At 44.6% G+C, this 17,856-nt stretch overlaps 2 pseudogenes; both read left to right on the top strand.

Moving 5' to 3' along the window:
• Positions 1–5,449: 5,449 nt before the first annotated feature.
• On the top strand, positions 5,450–11,258 carry LOC123107663 (putative G-type lectin S-receptor-like serine/threonine-protein kinase At1g61610; annotated as a pseudogene).
• A 609-nt stretch (positions 11,259–11,867) lies between these two features.
• LOC123107662 (putative G-type lectin S-receptor-like serine/threonine-protein kinase At1g61610) lies at positions 11,868–16,884 on the top strand (annotated as a pseudogene).
• The last annotated feature ends 972 nt before the right edge of the window (positions 16,885–17,856 follow it).

Genomic DNA, 17,856 nt, shown 5'->3' with positions numbered 1-17,856 from the left:
TCCAATGTTTATTAATTTTAATGCATGTACATGGCTGTTGTCGCTCTCTAGTTGGTCGCTTCCCAGTCTTTTGCTAGCCTTCACTTGTACTAAGCGGGAATACTGCTTGTGCATCCAATCCCTTAAACCCCAAAGTTATTCCAGATGAGTCCACTATACCTTCCTATATGCGGTATCTACCTGCCGTTCCAAGTAAATTTGTATGTGCCAAACTCTAAACCTTCAAATAAACATTCTGTTTTGTATGCTCGAATAGCTCATGTATCAACAAAGGCTGTCCTTATCTTCCGTGTTAGGCGGGTTATTCTCAAGAGGAGTGGACTCCGCTCCTCACTCACGAGAAAATGGCTGGTCACCGGGATGCCCAGTCCCATGCTTTATGCAAACTAAATCAAAATTAATTGCAAACAAAACTCCCCCTGGGACCTGATGTATGTTGGAGGCACTCGTTGTTTCGAGCAAGCCATGGATTGATGCTTGTTGGTGGAGGGGGAGTATAAACTTTACCATTCTGTTTGGGAACCGCCTATAATGTGTTTAGCATGGAAGATATCGCCATCTCTTAGTTGTTACGTTGACAATGAAAGTATACCGCTCAAAATACAATTTATCTCTATTTCAAAACCGAGCTCTGGCACCTCTACAAATCCCTGCTTCCCTCTGCGAAGGGCCTATCCATTTACTTTTATGTTGAGTCATCACCCTCTTATTAAAAAGCACTAGCTGGAGAGCACAACCGTCATTTGCATTCATCACTGTTAATTTATATTGGGTATGACTATGATTGGATCTCTTTTACCATGAATTACAATGTCTAGTCAGTCCTTGATCTTTAAAGGTGCTCTGCATTTATGTTTTGCGGTCTCAGAAAGGGCTAGCGAGATACCATCTTGTTATATCATATTATGATTGTTTTGAGAAAGTGTTGTCATCCGAGATTTATTATTATGACTTGCTAGTTGATTATGCTATTGATATGAGTAATTGATGAGACCTGAGAATTATTGCAAATGTGGTTAGTTATGATCTATGCTGAAAACTTGAATGCTGGCTTGACATAGTTACAACAACAAGAGCAAACAGAGTTTGTAAAAGTTTTTCTTTCTTTCTTTCAGTTTGTCAACTGAATTGCTTGAGGACAAGCAAGGGTTTAAGCTTGGGGGAGTTGATACGTCTCCGTCGTATCTACTTTTCCAAACACTTTTGCCCTTGTTTTGGACTCTAACTTGTATGATTTGAATGGAACTAACCCGGACTGACGCTGTTTTCAGCAGAATTACCATGATGTTGTTTTATGTGCAGAAAACAAATATTCTCGGAATGACCTGAAACTCCACGGGAGGTCTTAGAAAAAATAATAAAAAATCCTCGCCAAATATGAAGACCAGGGGGCCCACACCCTTCTCACGAGGGTGGGGGCGCCCCCCTAGGGCGCGCCCCCTACCTCGTGGGCCCCCTGTTGACCCTCCGACGCCAACTCCAACTCTATATATTTGCTTTCGGAGAGAAAAAAATCAGAGAGAAGAAATCATCGCGTTTTACGATACGGAGCCGCCGCCAAGCCCTAAAACCTCTCGGGAGGGCTGATCTGGAGTCCGTTCGGGGCTCCGGAGAGGGGGATTCGTCGCCGTCGTCATCATCAACCATCCTCCATCACCAATTTCATGATGCTCACCGCCGTGCGTGAGTAATTCCATCGTAGGCTTGCTGGACGGTGATGGGTTGGATGAGATTTATCATGTAATCGAGTTAGTTTTGTTAGGGTTTGATCCCTAGTATCCATTATGTTCTGAGATTGATGTTGCTATGACTTTGCTATGCTTAATGCTTGTCACTAGGGCCCGAGTGCCATGATTTCAGATCTGAACCTATTATGTTTTCATGAATATATGTGAGTTCTTGATCCTATCTTGCAAGTCTATAGTCACCTACTATGTGTTATGATCCGGCAACCCCGAAGTGACAATAATCGGGACCACTCCCGGTGATGACCATAGTTTGAGGAGTTCATGTATTCACTATGTGCTAATGCTTTGTTCCGGTTCTCTATTAAAAGGAGGCCTTAATATCCCTTAGTTTCCAATAGGACCCCGCTGCCACGGGAGGGTAGGACAAAAGATGTCATGCAAGTTCTTTTCCATAAGCACGTATGACTATATACGGAATACATGCCTACATTACATTGATGAATTGGAGCTAGTTCTGTGTCACCCTATGTTATGACTGTTACATGATGAACCGCATCCGGCATAATTATCCATCACTGATCCGGTGCCTACGAGTTTTCCATATACTGGTTTACGCTTATTTACTTTCCCGCTGCTACTGTTACAATCACTACAAAATACCAAAAACATTACTTTTGCTGTCTTTACTTTTGTTGCCGCTACCACCACTATCATATTACTTTGCTACTAAACACTTTGCTGCAGATACTAAGTTTCCAGGTGTGGTTGAATTGACAACTCAGCTGCTAATACTTGAGAATATTCTTTGGCTCCCCTTGTGTCGAATCAATAAATTTGGGTTGAATACTCTACCCTCGAAAGCTGTTGCGATCCCCTATACTTGTGGGTATCAATGGTCCGGAGATAAAGATTGATATATGGGATAAATAGCGTTTGGGCTCCGGAAGGGTTCCAGAATTCACCGGAAGGGGTTCCGGATGTTTCCCGAAATGTTTGGGTACGAGAACACTTTATTTGGGCCAAAGGGCAAAGCCCACAAGGTTTTTGGAAAGCGCAAAAGGAAGTTTGCGGAGTCCAGGGCCAGACGACGCCAAGGACCTGGCGTCTGCCCTGGAGTCCGAGAAGGACTCTTGCCTTTCGGGTGAAACCGATTTGTGGAGGCTTTTACTCCAAGTTTCGACCCCAAGGCTCAACATATAAATAGAGGGGTAGGGTAGCACCCAAGACACATCAAGAAACACCAAAGCCATGTGCGGCTACCCCATCCCTCTAGTTTATCCTCGGTCATAGTTTTCGTAGTGCTTAGGCGAAGCCCTGCGGAGATTGTTATTCACCAACACCGTCACCACGCCGTCGTGCTGCCGGAACTCATCTACTACTTCGCCCCTCTTGCTGGATCGAGAAGGCGAGGACGTAACCGAGCCGAACATGTGCAGAACTCGGAGGTGCCGTGCTTTCGGTACTTGGATCGGTCGGATCGTGAAGACGTACGACTACATCAACCGTGTTGATATAACGCTTCCACTTTCGATCTACGAGGTTATGTAGACATACTCTCCCCTCTCGTTGCTATGCATCACCATGATCCTGTGTGTGACGTAAGATTTTTTTTGAAAATTACTACGTTCCCCAACAGTGACCTTGAGCAGCATAGGTAATGTCCAACATGTAGTTTTCTATAGCTAGTCCCTTCTAAATCTTTTCAAAAAAATCCCTTGTAAATAACTTCTGTATTCTATTTCTTTTTCCTATCTTAATGAAATCAGCAGAGCGCATGTTTTGCATGGTAAAAAAGGAAATTTAGAAACCGGGGGTAGGCATACAAAACTCCATGGACAATCTACTCTTACGGATATATAAGGGCGGTAGAATGATTATGATTAGTCTTATACGTAATTAAAAACATTTCGTTAAAGAAACAAAATGGCAATGTATCAGTTAGTTGGAGGTCGTTATCTTCCAATGTTTTCATTCCTTTTCTGTAGGTATTGCTAGCTATGTCATTTTGCACAGTAAAGTACTTACATTTATACTCCATTCATTTATGTAAGGTGTCTTATTTTTGGTAGTGACCAAGGCACATTATTATATGAAATTAGGACAAAATCACCCTTGTTAATTTCGTTCATTAGGGGCAAGTAAATCATTTAGGCAAAAGAAATAGATACACATAATCATGAGAGAGATAGTTTCCTTTTTCTATACAGGGAGAGATACATGCAATCAGGTGAGAGATATTTCCTTTTTCTAGAGGGCCAAGAATGGAATTACAAGGAATTAGAACAAATACACCTTACATTGTGAAATTTATCAGAAACTAAATACACATAATATAAAGCAACGGAGGGATTATTAAATAAAAACATGACCATGCATTGATCCCAATGTCTCTCTCGCTCTCATAATGGAAATTAAGTTGTTGGTTTTATTGAAGATAGAATTGTAGGATAGAATGATGCAGTCCGACGAAATTTGGGCGTCACATTCAACGTTTCGAGTTTAGATAAACATATTGATGGGTGTGAAAACTGAAAAGCATGCGTTCATCTGCAACTGCTAGTCTAAGATGATGATAAAATAAGCATAAACACCATCATCACACCCTTCTCAGCAAACGTGTCCCAAAGGAGAAACCATCGTGTCGTGAGCAGAAATCAACTATGGTAGTTGGCGAAGATCAAAATAAGTAGCTAACTGATAGGTAGGTAGAACATGTAAAATCAAAATTCAATGAACATTCTGATTATTACTCTTCTAGAGGGAAGATAGGTCAGCTATCCGTCTTCCATACTAGAAAATACATTCCATGAAAGAACACTTAATAACAAAAGTTTCATGAAATAGCTCAAAATTGTTTCATAAGTAGGTCTTATGGTGGTACAATCCATTTGTAGGCTTGTAGCTCCATCACCCATCTGCAAAGTTTTTCTTTTTAAACTATACAGGTTCTTTTTGTTTTTCAGCTGTTACATGACGAGGAAGAGAATATTCAGTCTGCACATTAAAACTGTAGAAAATTCAGTCTGAGAATGGAAGTACTACATTTTCTGTTGGTACTGCACGCATCTGCCTGTAGGTTTGACCAACAACTTCAAATACTGGGACCCAATAGCCGCGTCGGAGCTGGACCATATATGATCGTGGCCGGGTCAGTATAGGTCAATGTCTCGGTCAATAGCTACTAGTCAAAAATCAATCATTGGTTAGAAGGTTAGGAGGTGAATTATATTTTTCAGCCACCACCGAGACTGATCGAACGTTATGTTTGACTCGATCTGTATGACTAACTAATGCAAATTTTTCTTTTCGTGGTGGGTGATTTCCTTGTTGCTAGCAATACATCCATATTGTAACTTTGTTAATTTTGAAACTACATGACTCTTCTCTTAAGTATGTGTCTGCGACTACGTAAGTATTATGTGTGCGTCTTTTAGTCATTTCAAAAACATAATGTAGAAAAAGTAGAAAAAACATGGCTATCTAGTCAGCAGTGATGGTGGCATCCAAATTTCAGTGTGGACAGCTGAATTATAAACTACGCACTCAGACTTTGAAACCAACTCTTGAATCCCTCAACTTTCCATTATTCAATCGTTTGCTTCTGCGATAGAACTTTCGTGGAAGCTGCTTTCCTGTGTTCGTGAAAACATATTTACTTGTAGACCAAGGTTCGATGCAAGTGCTATCTCCATTTGGCAGCAACTATATATAGCCTACAGCTAGTTACTGCTTAGTAACGAAGATTTTTGCATTGTCGATTGATGGATTCTCGGGCTCTCTGCACCGTGGCCCTGATCATTTTATTCCTGCCGTTGTGCGGCTCGGACGACCGGCTTGTCCCTGGCAAGTCGCTGTATCCCGGCAACACCATCATCTCCGATGGTGGCACGTTCTCCTTGGGCTTCTTCAACCCCTCCAACTCCACTCCAGCCAAGCTGTACCTTGGTATATGGTACAACAACATCTCTGAGTTCACAGTTGTGTGGGTTGCGAACCGTGAAACCCCAGTCACCAACATCACTTCCTTTGCACCCATGCTCTCCCTCACCAACACCTCCAATCTCATTATCTCCGAAGCTAACAATAGTGTCCGTATCCTTTGGACGAGGGCCAACGTGACAACTATTTCCCCGGGCTCATCTACCCCGACGGCGGTGCTTCTGAACACCGGCAACCTCATCATTCGCTTGTCAAACGGCACCACAGTGTGGCAGAGCTTCGACCACCGCACAGACACGCTCCTCCCGGGGATGAAGATGCGGATCAAATACAGCACAAACGGTACTGGGGATCGTCTGGTTTCCTGGAAGGGCCCCAACGATCCCTCTCCAGGGCGCTTCTCCTACGGTGGCGACCCAGACACACCCTCCAAGTATTCCTGTGGGACGGGGAGAGCTTGGTGACCCGTGGCAATCCCTGGACGGGGATCCAAGTGACTAGCGTCAGCCAAAAACAGCTAGCAGGGACAATGAGTTTTAGTGATCTTATCATGTACATCGCCGTGGTCGACAACGGTGATGAGATCTATGGCACATATAGCCTCTCTGAGGGCGCCCCACTCACAAGGTCAGTGCTGACCTACTCAGGTGAGTATTACCTCAAGAGCTGGAGTAGCAACTTGTCGGCGTGGGTTGTCCTTATGAAGTGGCCAGCTGTTGAATGCAACCTCCATGGTTACTGTGGCCCGTATGGCTACTGCGATGAGACGGCGGCACCAGTCCCAATGTGCAAGTGTCTTGATGGCTTCGAGCCAACAAACAAAGAGGAGTGGACTAGCGGCAGGTTCTTGGCAGGATGCCAGCGGAAGGAGCAGCTGCACGGGTGTGATGGTAACTTCTTGGCCTTGCCGGCCATGAAGTCACCAGACAAGCTAGCACTTATTGGAGGGGGCACAAGTACGTTCGAGGAGTGTGCGGCTGAGTGCAACCACAATTGCTCCTGTGTGGGGTACGTGTACCGCAACGCGAGTAGCGGCAGGTCTGGAGGAGACATAACGGCATGCATGGTATGGTCCGGGGGTTGACACCGGAAAGGTAGGCATAGGCGGCGAGACACTCTATCTCCGACTTGCAGGCATGGATGCGGCAGGTGGTAGCAACTTTCAATTTTTCTGGCTTTCTACTACTGGTTTTGTCATTTCTACAATTGGTTTTGTCTTTGCTAATAAAAAACTTGTACTTTTATCAGTCATTCATATTTTATGATATTTTTGTATGACGCAGGTAAACATAGAAAGATTAATGCGGTCAGGATTGTGCTGTCGTTTTTAGGCAGTGGTGTTCTCGTACTCATATGCATCTCTCTTGCATGGTTAAAATGCAAAGGTATGTTTAGTTGAATCTCCTTACAAAAAGTTGTGTCTGACGACCAGAATGCTGATTTGAATACATAAACTTAGAATTTGTCCTCTAGTACCACAATATACTTTAGTTTCAATAAACATGTAAGCCCTTGAATATGTAAAACTAGAGAAAATAATTTTGACGTGGTTTAATGTGCGGTTTATACTTCATGGGATGTAACATTAACGTGCAATCTACTATATCAACTAAGATGGGCTAGCCCTGCCTCGCCCCTCACGTCGCCCCCGCGGGCGACCCGGGGGAAAACCCTAGCCGCCGCCCCTCGAGTCTCCTCCTCCTCTCCCCCTCCTCGACGCCGTCCATAGCGCCACCGGGCGAAGCCTGGCCGGCTAGGCGGCGGCGGGGCTTCTCCCCATCCTCTCCGTCTTGGCTGGCGCGGGACAGCGGGATTCGGAGGAACGCCGGGTGAACGTGGGGTCCGGCGGCGCGGCGGGCGGGTCTCCCATCGGCGTCGTGCGTGGCGCGGCGGTGGCGACCTGCGTGTCGTGAGGTGGTGGCTGCGTTTGCCTGACCGGTGGTCGCGGGTGCCACCGGATCCAGATCGGATCCATCTGGATCCTTTCTTCGGACTCCGTCGGCCGCCGCGGGGTGGTGATGATCGTTGCTGGCCACGTCAGATCATTGGATTCGGCGTCTGGAGATCTACAAGGAGTTCTTCTCGATCCTCCTTTCTGGTGGGTTGAGCCCCATGGCTCTTTCATCTTCGCGGGTTTCGGATCGTGGCTTGCCGGATCCGGAGTACATCGAGGTTTGGTGGCATAGCATGGGGACCGGAGGAAACTTTGGTCGGCCTGTTCGGCCCGGCATTGGCGACGTCACTTGACGCTGTTACCCTTCCTGGAGGCGAAGCTGAGGTCCCCCCTATCCACCCCCGAACCGCTCCCGGACGAAAGTCCAAAATTCAGTCTGGATTGGGCGGTGGCGGCGTCCTGCGCGTCGTATCCTCCATGGAGGCACCGTCTTGGGAGGAACTGCTATTTGGGGGAGAGATGTTGTGGATGGTAGGCTCCGAGTAGCTCCAGCGGTGGCGATGGTGTGGAGGTTGCCAGGTGGTGCGGCGTTGTATCTACCGCGTCATTGACGACGAGTGGTGGCGGCATGGTGCAACTGCATATCGACGACGGATGTGGCTGGATGGACGAGCGCAGGGTGGTCGAGCTGTCTGGCGCCATGGTGGGGTCGACGGCAGACCTGGCAAGGTCTGTGCGTCAGTACCTGCTCTGGAGATGGATCGGTGGAAGAAGGCGGCGGCAGCCTCGGTGAGTGCGCCGAACCAGCTTGTGACCCAGTCCCGGTATGTGGCTAGGATGGGGCATCCGGCATTAGATGTTAGGATTTGGTGCGATGTCTGTTTGGTATTAGGCTCGGACATTCTGCACCACTGCATCAAGGGGGTAGGAGAAGCGATAGATGTTGCCTAGATGGTGACTTCAGGCTTACTGATGTACTTCTTTGTAAGGTTTTTTGTGCTTAATAATTAATAAAGTGGCCGTATGCATCGTCCAAATGCAGAGGCCGAGGGTGCATACTCCTTTTTTAAAAAAAACTATCAACTAAGATGGAGTCCACATGCACATATGGTTGTAGATTCTCTACATGTCGATCGTAGTGGTTCCATGCTCCGGTGCAGATTTTTGGGACACGGCGACAAGCGAGGATGAAATCGAGTCCCTCCGCACATGCATTTAGATTGATGCTTATTATAGACATTAATAGAATACGTTAGAGATAAAGTAGTGGGAATTCAACGAATACTCATAGGATATGGCTCATGTCAGACCCAATAAATGCAGATGACATTAAGTGCAATTCATCGAGAGGCGAGTTTAAATCACGGAACGATTACTGATTGTGGGTGCTGACCGCCACGATTTTACATTGGAAAGTTATTTACTCCTAAAATACCAGTACGAGATGCATACTTAGCTAATTGAGTGGCTATTATTACCGGCCATTAACATGAACATGAAGACTTGTGAATTACAAGAGCCCTAAATGGAGGGACTAACCATCTGGGACAAATATATCTAGTACTGTAGCAGGATTTCAGAGCGAACAGAGCTGGAATTTAGAAACTGGGAGCGTTGTTTAGTCATTGCTTGGTAAGACGATCACATGGCCACACGTTTGGCCCTATTACTGATTCATCAGAGGCACTAATCTGCTAGCATGATTTTGCTGCCAGGAGAGCAATGAAGGCTGTTCTGTTCAGCATTGGCCCTATTCGATGATACACATACCATAAATAAATATGAAATGCCCAACAAAATTGACATGTCCCCCGCCCAAACAACAATCTGATGATCCTAATTATGATTGGATCTCAGATACCATGGAGGAACCGATGAACTATTGTGCACGTGCATGGAGCAGCACATGAGCACGAGGGTGAACAAAACACGAATCTTAGAGGATTGAACAGTGAAGATATGGACCTCGCCTGGCACCATGACCCATAGTGTATTTTCGTTTCATGCTCATGCTTCATATTATATGTCGATGGGGTTTGAAAAAACAAAGAGAGGTCAAGTTCGGGTGTTATAGACTCGAGGGTTGTGCGTGCACTATGTCAGGTGACAGCCATATTGTCCGTCCCACGATTTTGACATGGTGGCACTTGCCACGTCTGTTATTTCCTCTTGTTATGCAAGTTCATGAAGGGAATAACAATGAAATCAACAATTCCCGGGATCAAATACAACATTTTCTTTCTTGTGCCAATGGTACGCATCTTATAGAGGGGAAATGACTATACCATTGTGTAGGTGCAGGCAAGAACAGAAGATGGAGAAAGCACAAGAATCTAAGATTGGATGGTATAAGTACCTTCGATGAATTTGGGAACGAAAACACTTCTCATGATCAAGCATTGGCATTCGTGAAATTAGAAGAAATTGTCCTCGCTACCCAAAATTTTCGGAAGGATGCATGATTGGACAAGGAGGCTTTGGAAAAGTATACAAGGTAGCTTGTTTAATATGCAGCTCTTGCTATTGCTTCCAGATTTTGTAAGTGATATTCTCGTATGTAGATCTCAAATCTATATTTCTCTAGGGACTGTTAGGTGGTCAAGAAGTCGCAGTAAAGAGGCTCAGTAGAGATTCTCAACAAGGAACAAAAGAATTCAGGAATGAAGTGATTCTAATTGCAAAATTGCAACATAGAAACTTGGTTCGACTTCTTGGATGTTGTAGTGAGGGAGATGAAAAGCTCTTGATATATGAGTATCTTCCTAACAAGAGCTTAGATGCTAACCTCTTTGGTACGTATTCTAATATAACAAACCATGATTTCCTAAGATAATTCAAAAACATTTATTACTTACATCTGTTTCCTTTTAGACGACTCAAGAAAACAATCACTGGATTGGATAACACGGTTTAGTATAATCAAAGGGGTTGCCAGGGGTCTTCTATATCTTCATGAAGACTCAAGGTTCACCATAATTCATAGAGACCTCAAAGCTGGAAATGTTTTGTTGGATGAAGATATGAAACCCAAGATAGCGGATTTTGGTATGGCCAGAATCTTTGGTGACAACCAGCAAAACGCAAATACCCAACGCGTAGTTGGAACATAGTGAGTATACATTGAAAAAAACTCATATTAACATCTTAATAATTTCAATTCCCATTAGATAACTCTTACAATTGAATTAATCAAATAGTGGGTACATGGCTCCTGAGTATGCAATGGAAGGCGTATTCTCTACCAAGTCTGACGTCTACAGTTTTGGTGTGCTGCTACTTGAGGTTGTAACTGGTATTAAGAGAAACTCCAATAGTCAAACCATGGGATTCCCTAGCCTCATAATATATGTGAGTACACACAAGACTTTTGCGGTTTGATTTCTAAAACTGGATCAAGTTCCAAATGAATACTGACATGATGTTCTTGGTTGTTTTAGTCATGGCATATGTGGAAGGAAGAGAAGACCGATGAACTGCCAGACTCATGTATCATAGATACTTCACCAGACGAAGTTTTGCTTTGCGTCCAGGTAGCACTCTTGTGTGTCCAGGAGAACCCAGATGATAGACCGCTCATGTCATCTATTGTGTTCGTCCTAGAGAATGGAAGCACCACACTTGCAGCTCCAAGCCGGCCCGCCTACTTTGCACGACGAATAGCTGAAATGGATCAAATGGGAAATAATATGCAGACTTCCGCAAACAGTCTTACTCTTTCTGAGATAGAGGGGCGATGAAGTAACAATTGTTTGTTATTTTGTATCAAACACTATGGAGGTGACCTGGCCACAAGTGATTGGGTTGTGGTGTTCTTATTTGCCGTTCTTACATTCGTTCTGTGTGTACCTGTAAAACAATAGCAGGACGGCCGGACAAAATTAGGGTGCATCATCTGTGTACGTAAGTACTAGACTTTTAGCGGTATGCAATATCCAGACTTCCATACTAAATTAGGCCGACGAATTAGCCTCCATGAAGAGTACGTTTCAATTCTAGCTCCATCAATCTATGCTGCTAAGTTTTTCTGCTCATATTTTTAAAACTATTCATGTGATCAACTTGGTAAGGTATGACTAGCGTGCTCGTACATTTGTGTACAGGCCTGACTAGTTTAACGTTTTACTCACTAGTCCGTGTGTAGCATAATGTTTCAGTCACTAGTCTGCCTAGTCAGTAGTGACTGTGGCATCCCAACTCGGACATGGACAGCTGAAATGTCAACTCCAAAGCCAACCTACTGCTAGCATTGTTCAATCATATGCTTGCGTCCGTCAAAGCTCTGTTTGCTACAAACTTAGCATAGCTAGTTAGATCCTACTACCAGGATTTTGGCCCCTGAGAGCACGATGGATTGGCCGGCTCTCACCTGCTGCACCGCGGTCATGATCCTTCTCTTCCTGCCGTTGAGTGCATCCGACGACCGGCTTGTCCTCGGCAAGCCGCTCTTGTCGGACGCCATCATCGTCTCCGATGGTGGTGCCTTTGCTTTGGGGTTCTTCGCCCCTTCCAACTCCACTCCGGCCAAGCTGTACCTTGGCATATGGTACAATGGCATTCCCGAGCTCACTGTGGTGTGGGTCGCCAACCGAGAAACCCAGCTCATTAAGAACACTTCCTCTTCACCGATGCTCTCGCTCACCAACACCTCCAATCTCATTCTCTCTGATGGTGATGGTGGCGGCCGTGTCATCTGGACTACCCAGGTGGCCACTACCCCGGCCTCGTCTACCTCGACGGCGGTGCTTTTGAATAACGGCAACTTCGTTATTCGCTCGCCAAACGGCACCATGCTGTGGCAGAGCTTCAAACACCTGACAGACACGCTCCTTCCAGGGATGAAGATCCGGTTTAGATATGTGATACATGGCGAAGAAGAGCGCCTGGTGTCTTGGAAGGGCTCCGACGACCCCTCACCAGGACATTTCTCCTACGGTGGTGACACAAACACTTTGCTCCAGTTCTTCCTTTGGGACGGGGCGCGACCGGTGGCCCGCAGCGACCCGTGGACGGGCTACCTTGTGAAGACGGAGCGGCGGTACCAGCAGGTGAACACCAGCACAGAAGTCATCGTCTACCTGGCCGTCGTCGACAGCGAAAAGGAAATCTACATGACCTACAGCCTCTCCGACGGTGCCCCACGCACCAGGTTTGTGCTAACTCACTCCGGTCATTATCAACACCACAGTTGGAGCAATAGGTCGTTGACGTGGGAGGTCCTTGGGCAGTGGCCGTCCGCCGAATGTAGCAGCTACGGCTACTGTGGCCCATATGGCTATTGCGACGAGACAACAGCACCAGTCCCAACGTGCAAGTGCCTAGATGGTTTTGAGCCGGCAAACATGGAGGAGTGGACCAGCGGCAGGTTCTTGTCAGGGTGCCGGCGGAAACGGCCATTGGGTGGGTGCGGTGACGGCTTCTTGGCCTTGCCAGGGATGAAGTCACCAGACGGGTTTGCGCGCATCGGCGGTAGTAGGAGTACGTCCGAGGAGTGCGCAGCTGAGTGCAACCGCAACTGCTCTGTGTGGGGTACGCAACTGCTCCTGTGTGGGGAGACGTGGCAAGGTGCTTGATGTGGGCAGGGGAGTTGATTGACACTGGGAAGTTAGGCACAGAGCTCGGTGGAGAGACGCTCTATCTCCGGCTTGCAGGCATGGACGTAACTGCTGGTACCAAATACTAATTTCTCCCTCTTTTTCCTATTGGGTTTTTCATTTCTGTATTTCTCCTAATGGTTTCCTCTTTCTATTACTGGTTTTGTCAACATATTTCTAGATCTGTCTTTATATGTTTCTTATGTATTACATACATAGGTAAAAGGATAAAGGGCAATGCAGTGAGAATTGTACTGCCAGTTTTAGGCAGCAGTGTTCTCGTACTCATCTTCCTGGCATGGTTAAAATTAAAAGGTATGTTCACTTGGCATCCTTACGAAAAAAGATGCATTTGATCAACTTAAAAGAATTTCCAATTAACAACCCGATTCAGGCAAGTCGCACGGAGTTACAGACTACTCCCTCCGACCCTTCATCCCATAAAATAAGATCGTTTTTCAATCTATGTTAGTTGGAAGAATGATCTTATATTATGTGACGGAGGGAGTACAAATCAGCTTTCCGATCATTTACGCTTTTTGAAACAAAACAACAATGCCTTGCACATTTAGCCAATTGGGGATTTGGGGGATTATTTAATGAATGACGACCTAGGTGGAATTTAGGGGAATAAAATTAGTAACGATTCAAATCGATTTACCTGCGAAGCTTGCAAGGATTCCGATGACTTCATAGAAAGAGTTTGGCCAGCTGGGCAGCCCCCTCGCCGCCGTCGCCAGTGCGTGGCCGCCTGGACAGGCTGGAAGTTGTGTGCCGGTCGCCGATGGGCCGTCTGGAGTGGACGTGGGAGGCACTGATGTGAGGCCGGCGGCTGCACTATGACGCGGCAGCCAGTGCCCGGTGGCTGCACTTGAGCACCTCCGCTGCATGCCTTTTTTTCCCGAGGGGCAAGCGATATGCGAGGCTGATGCCGGCTGCCTTTTTTTAGGGATGATGCCGATGCATGTCGTATTTATGTATTCGTATATCCGTCGTCGTGGGCTGGTCTTCATATAAATTTTTATTCGAGTAAAATGCATAATATGTCCTATAACTATCTGAGGTGTGTCACTTTAATCCTATAACTTTCAAAGTGCAGATTTGGGTCCCAAAACTATTTCGAGTCATTCACTGCAGGTCCTATGGCCAGTGCCCGGTGGCTGCACTATTTTTCCATGACGGCTTGTTCCTGCTGCCATCGAGCTTGTTCCAGACAAGGTAGAACTGATGAAAGAGAGATGAGATTGGCAGGGAGGAGGGCTGCGGCTGGAGAGAGCAAACTGTTTAATGGACCAAATTGCAAAATGTATCAACCACCAATGGCGGGAAATCTTCCACCACGCGCCCTGGATCGTTATGGCACTGGTCCAAGTGACACGTCAGCCAACAATCACTGTTTGGGCGACCATAGGACCTGCAGTGAACGACTCGAAATAGTTTTGGGACCCAAATTTCCACTTTGATAGTTATAGGACTAAAGTGACACACCTCGAATAGTTATGGGATCTATGGTGCATTTTACTCTTTTTATTTTGCTCCAGACCTGGGCGGGCCACGGCCCACTAGGCCTTGCGGAAGCTCCACCAGTGGTACCTGAACATCGAGTTAGATTATAAAAAACCTGAACATGGAGTTCGACATGTACAAGCTAGCATAATATACCGCCCTTAAAAAAAAGCTAGCGTAATATACCACGATCAGCTTCAAAAATCTTCTAAACCTCTTGAATAAGTATAATTACAACAAATAATCTTTAGGTGGTTTTAGGTTTGGCCACCAAGAGAGCGATGTAATGATAATAGACAATCTACTAGAAAGTAGAGTCCAGATGTTAGAGTTTCTATGTGTGGATTGATTTTTGTGGTTGCTACTTCCCATGCTCAATCCAATCAATGTTCTAGAAAATACTCGATGTTGAAGGGGTTTAGGAAACAAGAGAAATGTGTGGACACTATGCAAAATGGACTCGAGGGTTTGTTTGTATGATTTTCGTGGGATATGTAATAGGGGAAGAATGGGCTTAAGAGCGTTGTTCCAATAAGCGGACTTTGAGCGATATCCATTTTATCAGGTCAGCCACTCTATGGTGGTAGACATGCCTTGTGGTTTATTTTGTCTTGTTTTGTGAGGTTGACAAGGGGAAGAGTAATGAACATCAGTGGTTCAAATGGTAAAATTTATTTCTTATGTTTATAATATTATGCTGTTGGAGGGGAAATGACTATTACATTGTGGGAGCAGGAAATAAAATAATAAGGAGAAAGCACAAGAATATAAGATTGAATGGTATGAGTACCTCTGACGAACTTGGGGAAGAATATCATGATCAAGAAATTCCTTTTGTAAGATTAGAAGAAATTGCCCTTGCAACTCATGATTTCTCTGAAACATGTATTATTGGAAAGGGAGGCTTCGGGAAAGTTTATAAGGTAACTTGATCAATATACAATTTCTTGTTATTCGTTCTATATTAGAAGATTTGATATGTTCATATGTCAAAGTTTATTGTATGACTTCCGTTATATTTTTCTAGGGAATTTTAGGTGGTCAAGAAGTTGCAGTCAAGAGGCTAAGCAAAGATTCTCATCAAGAACACACGAATTCAAGAACGAAGTAATTTTAATTGCCAAATTGCAACATAGAAACTTGGTTCGCCTTCTCGGATGTTGTGGCGAGGGAAATGAAAAGATCCTAATATATGAATATCTTCCTAACGGAAGCTTAGATGCCAACCTCTTCGGTATATATACGATTAGAAAAACTATGATTTCATAAGACAAATGAAAATAATCCTATCTAACATTTATTATTTCTACAGATGAGTCCAAAAAATTGTTGTTGAACTGGCGAACACGGTTTAGTATAATCAAAGGGGTTGCAAGGGGTCTTCTCTATGTTCATGAAGATTCCAGGTTAACCATAATTCACAGGGATCTCAAGGCTGGAAATGTTTTGCTAGATGCAGATCTGAAACCTAAGATAGCAGATTTTGGTATGGCGAGGCTCTTTGGTGATAACCAACAAAATGCAAACACCCAACGTGTTGTCGGAACATAGTGAGTAACTTTGTATAACGTCATTTCATGTTACCTTGTGACCAAATTCATCTCCCATTTGCTAACTCTTTTGCTTGAAACGCCCAATCAGTGGCTACATGGCCCCTGAGTATGCACTGGAAGGCATTATCTCTATGAAGTCCGATGTCTATAGCTTCGGCGTGTTACTACTAGAAGTTGTAACCGGTATAAGGAGAAACTCTAATGGTCACACGATGAGTTTCCCTAGTCTAACAGTTTATGTGAGTATAGACAAGATTACTCTCTAGTTTAAATTTGTAATTATATCAATAGTATTGAATTTTTTGATTCACCAAACTAAATAAAAATCGATGTGTTATTTTTATTGTTGTAGGCATGGAATATGTGGAAGGAAGGGAAGACAGAGGAATTGGCAGACTCGACTCTGCTGGATAACTATTCACCAGATGAAGTTTTGCTCTGCATCCATGTGGGACTCATGTGTGTCCAAGAAAACCCAGATGACAGGCCACTCATGTCAAATGTTGTGTTTGCCTTGGAGAATGGAAGCACAACACTTCCAACCCCCAACATCCCTGCCTACTTTGCACGACGAAGCGCGGAAATAGAGCAAATCAGGGTCGATATTCAAAACTCTGTGAATAGTTTTACTCTTTCAGAGATACAAGGGCGGTGAAGTAATTTTGATTTAATATTATATGTACTGGAAAACTATTATATTGCCAGGTGAAGAAACAAAATGGTCATGCATCATTTGGTTTGGGGTCTTATGTACTAATGATTTCTTTTATCCTTCTCTTTCAGTGTTATTAGCAGCCGTAGTTTGCCAAAGGGAAGTACTAGTCGTCATGATATTTAACCGACATATAGAGAGCAAAAGTTCTGGACGAATTGATTTAGTGGTGATGCTGTTTTCCCGTTCTCAGAATGAAAATATATATTTACCTAATTATAGAATCATGCAGATAAAATGTGCGTGTGACATTAACCGTTAAGAGTCAAGCCAAGCACATTGCCTAATTAGAAGACTGGAGAGCACGTAATCATTGCAACTCTGGTTCTAAGATGAAGAATAACTATAAATAAGAAGAAGAGAAATAAGAAAGGAAACGAAAATGGAATAAAAAGGAAAAGAAGACAGAACAATAAAAAAAGGGATAAAAGAAATAGAAACAGATAATGAAGAAAAGAAGCTAGTGCTATTGGGTTGTGCCTTACGAGAGTGACTACAGTAGAATTATCACTTGTGGTGAAGAGTAGAAAAACCAACTTGGACTCGGCGCCAGTAATGCCGACGGACACTATAGGCACAGCGCCAGTAATGCCGACGGCCCAGCAATGCCGACAGCCTTCATCGGCATATGTTGAGGCATGCCAACGGCTTTTCTATGCTGGCGGCTTGCCCTAGGCCGTCGGGGCACCTCCATAGGTGCCGTCGGCATAATATAGGCCGTCGGGATTTGGGCAAATTCCGGTAGTGACTGGTCGACTTGAGATGGTTGGCATCTCTAATCCTATTTTACGCATGTGTTATTAGAAATCATGATTGTTTTTTATGTAGTGAAAGTATTTTCATGAAAAATCTAATAGTACTACTTTGGTCTACAACAATCTGAATTATCATTGTATTTGTCAGTAGTCAAAACTATAAAAGCTTGACCGTATGCTTTCTAGAAGTCATCTAATTTCAAACTTTTATGATGCAG

The sequence above is a fragment of the Triticum aestivum genome, chromosome 5A (genome assembly GCF_018294505.1).
Source record: "Triticum aestivum cultivar Chinese Spring chromosome 5A, IWGSC CS RefSeq v2.1, whole genome shotgun sequence".
In the NCBI taxonomy this organism is placed as follows: domain Eukaryota; kingdom Viridiplantae; phylum Streptophyta; class Magnoliopsida; order Poales; family Poaceae; genus Triticum; species Triticum aestivum.
The sequence above is the reverse complement of the archived record's forward strand: the minus strand, read 5'-3'. Positions and strand labels throughout refer to the sequence as shown.